Source organism: Triticum dicoccoides, chromosome 1A (genome assembly GCF_002162155.2).
Source record: "Triticum dicoccoides isolate Atlit2015 ecotype Zavitan chromosome 1A, WEW_v2.0, whole genome shotgun sequence".
Classification (NCBI taxonomy): Eukaryota; Viridiplantae; Streptophyta; class Magnoliopsida; order Poales; family Poaceae; genus Triticum; species Triticum dicoccoides.
Window position 1 is genome coordinate 38,979,945 of NC_041380.1, and position 4,748 is coordinate 38,984,692.

Genomic DNA, 4,748 nt, shown 5'->3' on the forward strand with positions numbered 1-4,748 from the left:
AACTAAGGCCGGCCCCGACCCGCTGCTCCTCCCGTGACTGGAGTAGTCGCCATCGTCGTGCTCGCTTCCACCACTGGACCTGACTCCAGCCGCCACCGGCGAACGGCTGCCGATGTCATTGCATCTCATCCACAACTAGTGACAGTTCACCCCCATCCTCTAGCGGCCTGCCTCCATTGTGCTACCATGGGCGGAAGCTCGCTTCCTCTCGCTATTCTTGCCGCCATGGGAACCGCAGACGAAGACAGAAGGGTTGGTTGTGCGCCTCCCACAACCGTCAGCCGCGCGCCTGCACGCCCTTGGCCTCGCGCCTCCCTTGCCACAAGTTGGTGCCTTGCCCCCCCTAACTGCATGCCTCTCTCATTATGAGTTGCGCGCCTCCCGCGTTTCTTTCAAGTTAATTGTGTGGGACGTATGACAGATCTCACATGCTTAGTTCTCACTGATTGTTTGTTATTGCTCGGCCCATCACATGAGTTTCTTCGGATGGATCGTGTGTGATATGCAGACTTATCCACACACAGTTATTCAGTAATGTGTGCGACACACCCTCCTATCATACACCATCACAAGGCGACCGTTTGTAGCTGTGTTTGTGATACGAGGTTTTAACCATGTGTGACGGACAATACTACACTTGTGCCGAACCTAATAATAGAAGCCTCCGGATTGCCTGTGGTCGTCCTCTCTTTCAATCCTAAAACCGACCGGAACACTGCAAATCGTAACCAGACTATGAGTCTACGACTATATCAAGTGTATACGTACGGCCGGAGATATATATGCAAGCACGCACGTAGACACGGTCCCGGTCACACACGGCACGTTAACAACATTAGTAAGTGTGCACGTGCAACGCACGTCTTCATCCATACACATGATGAACATGGGTATAATGAGTAATAATACTCACAAGGCATGTCTCAGCTGATATATACAATCAAACACGAGAGACCTTACAAATTGTATGTTCAACTTTTGTGGTAAAAGAACCAAGAGCAACAACGGAAGTGCTGCAATACAACCGAAAGAAACCCAGACATATCTTTTGTCTACTACTCCCTTCATCCCATAATATAAGAGCATTTTTCACACTAATCTAGTGTTAGAAACATTCTTATATTATGGGACGGAAAAACTCTATGCTTAAGAAAAATTCGCAAAAAACAGAATGTTTTTTTTAAGATTGGTCTCTTTAACTTTGATAAATATATCTACTACTGGCATAAATGGCATACAACTTCGTCTCTAAAGAAAAGTAGGGGGTGTCTCAATCTATTTTGAAAACCTAGTCATGGTATATAGACAAAACGTGTGCTTGTCCGGTGAGCACATCATTCATCGTATTCAACTCCATACTCTTACAACAAATCTAGAATGATGGAAACGATATACCAACTCACACACAAAATAAGCTTAGCACTTACTTCATCTTCCTGTTCTTGGCTTGTTGTGCGTCTCTTTGTCTTAGTTGTCGAGAGGTCAATAGTCATCTCCTACTCAGCAGCTGGCTGCATTGAGTCTTCTTGTTTGCCAAGCCAAGGTGTTGCAGGAATCGACATTGTAGGTGTAATTGGTCTTCTTGCTAAACTGAACCCTGGAAGTGATGTCAGCATGTGTACCAATACCTAGTAATCATGGAGGTCTCTCTATAAACATAAAAAACTAATTATACTTGAACAGTAAAAAATACCACATTTTCCATAGCGTAGTTCATCCAAACAATTTCTTGAACTAAAAAAATTGAACATAAATTATGAAATGGTGTATCAAGTGAAATGAATAGAATATAGTGAATTGCTTATATGCAGGAATGATTTAAGAAGTTCGTTCCACCTACCTGCAATAAATTGTGTAAGGGCAGTGATATAATTTCTCTTTGGTTTGTGTATATTTTTATGGAGAGTATGCAAATTTGTACCATAATTTTGTAGAAGAGAACACAAGTTACAAGAGCACCCCAAAGGGGGACGACATCCACGCTCCACCACCAACACATATCACAATGACTACTCACATAATCCAGCCATCCTATTCCCTCACGCAATTAGGTCACAAAGAATGAGAACACAGAGTGTTGCCTCGTTGACTTGAAGCTGAGCATTGTTGAACGCCCTAGCATTGTGTTGCTTTCATAGGCTATAGCACACAAGCATCACAAGAGAATCAAAACCACATTATTTAGCTTTGGAAATGAACTGGCGAGACCTCCCCACCAATCCGGAATATTATCGATGACAGAAGGGGCAAGGACAACATCAAGATGAGTCGATCGAGGACATCGATACCATACCTGTCGAGTATATACGCACTGAAGCGGGATGAGGTCGCAATGTCCTCTTCCTGCTCAGAGAAAACAGGGCCAAATATGTACCTGCAGCTCTCTTCTGACCCGACGATCCGATGTCCATACTCGATGTTGCGAAGCCAAGCAAATGAATTGCAGTTCAATGGCACCCAGCTATTCCAAAGTGCCTTAGCACCAGCAAAGCAAATAGCTCCTTCCGAAAGAAGAATGTACTGGTTTGTGTATATAACACTTCACACATTCTGCACACTGACCTTCCAGCACAGCTGACACAAACTTGATGAATTCAGAACTCAACAATGCATTATGTCGGTCCCTTTAGCACAACAAATTCAACCCATAGTTTTGTTCGCTCTTACTCTGCTCCCCGAAAAGTTCCACATGAATGGTCTCATCGTAAAAAACACTGTGTCCAACGCAGGCACAACCCGAATGCTTCCTGGTTGGAACACTTCCAACCATTAACATCATTCTTCAGCCACACGATCACCTCTTCACAAACCAGGTATATCAAAGGAGGGCACCCTTACTTCTAGAATCAAGCTCTAAATTTGCAGCACGAAACTGAACACGTAATCCTCTTAGATGCTTAGAAAACATGTATAGTTATGTGATTACCTTCTCAAACATCCTCTTTGTAAAATTCATCCTCACAATCAGAAAGAAACCATGCTTGAGACTTGCAAAAAATATTTCAGCATTGGTACCTAAAAAATAATTAATTTATGTTAGTTTTGCCCTTGAGAAAAGAATGGTCAATTTTGTTCAGAAAAAAATGTTATAAAGGAGAAAAATATTAATTATCAAAGTTGTAGCTTGCAGACTGTCCTGTTCATTGTAACTAATGTAGTAATTTAGATAATAATGTTGGCTTCGCAGTTGTAGTCATCCTTGGAATTATTGGACCTTGGAGAGGCATGTAGTATCATTTCAGGAGCATATGTGCTCTATCTACAGGTTATATGAATGCCAAAAATAGCTAGTGTCTTACCAATGTTGATTCCTTCTTGCCCATGGTCTCAGTAGCCTGTTTTGAAGGTATATTAGGTTAATACAATATTATACAAGTAAATACATTGGTAATACAGGAAAATGGATCCCTAAGTTCAGGTGCTACCTCTGAATGCAAGAATTTGACATCCATTATGAGGATAGTCCATGAAAAGGTTCCCAATATGTTAGGTCCATTTGAATTATCGATGTAGGAATCTTGTGATAAAATAGCTTGACATGCATTTTCATCAATCTATTAGAGCAAAACATATGAACAGAACCATACAATATACAATTACAAGCATGAACTCCACCTTGTCTGACCAAAAAACACCACCCAACATCTGTTAATCAGATGAATCAATAAGCTCACAGGACAGAAAGACCAACTACCAACCTAGCTGAAAAATATTGTATATGGTACATGGTACACCCACCTAAATAACATCTTAAAATAACTACAACTTAAATCGGGTAACTGAAGCACCAAGTGTAGGCAGATATGTTATTGTTTCGGTGGTGGAATAAAACTAAAAAATCATGACTTGGTTAATCAGCAAATCGTGTTAACTCTGAGATATACATCATGCCACACTCGCTCGCCTTTTCCCAAATATGAGTTGTAATATCACATTATCATTTCCATCGAACTAATTCAATACAATATATAGTGGCGTATGAGGACTCTAACAATGGATTTACCCAACTTTAACAAATAAAAGGGGTTCGTGTAATATAACAAAAATGATATATACTGCAATCCAATGGGAGTCGAGAGCAGTATAAGCGAGAATTAAGATATTTCTCACTGTTCGTATGGAAGTAATTTCACAAAATCATATCCCACCGACCAATCAATAATATTTGTTATGAAGTAAGATGGATCTAGGCCTACAGTATAAATTGATTCATAAATAGGCCTACAAATATAAGAGGATGAGTGAAACAAAACTTTCATGCCCGTGACTTCCAAAAGAACATATTTCTATCCAGTTCATTTTTTCGAATGTATCTTTCTACTGGTTAACAACGTGGCCATGGAATTAACCACCCAAAGGAAAGGAATCGTACCAATACTGCTGACCACACGGGTTGATCTTAACCATCGCCAACCAATCCTGAATCTGCCATTGCATGGTCGGCCCTTTGGTGGAGTCCGCGGAGTGCTGCGCGGCAAGGTCGGCGAAGGAGGCGTAGACGGCGAGGATCTGGTCGTGGAGCTCGCCAAGACGCGGGGCGGAATCGGCACGCGTAGTGGCGGAAATGACCCGCCCTCGGGGTCCTTCCAGGATGCCTCGCGCCGGGACTACTCATGCCTGATTGGGATGTGCGCCGCCCGCATCGTCTCCACCCCCGCCACTGCCGACGCCATCACCCCATTCCCCCGTCTTTCTCTCCCTTCCTCCGCCACTCACCGCTCCGTTGCCTCGGGTGGTTGGCTACGTTT

The 4,748-nt window shown here is 42.6% G+C and overlaps 1 long non-coding RNA gene across 1 annotated transcript; it reads right to left on the minus strand.

The window, feature by feature from the left end:
• Nucleotides 1-2,926: 2,926 nt before the first annotated feature.
• Nucleotides 2,927-3,497, minus strand: LOC119357040. The gene is made up of 3 exons (XR_005172117.1): nucleotides 3,426-3,497; nucleotides 3,300-3,335; nucleotides 2,927-3,015 (listed from the first exon to the last, which is right to left on the minus strand). It is a non-coding gene; the product is annotated as an uncharacterized LOC119357040 (long non-coding RNA).
• Between the last annotated feature and the right edge of the window lie 1,251 nt (nucleotides 3,498-4,748).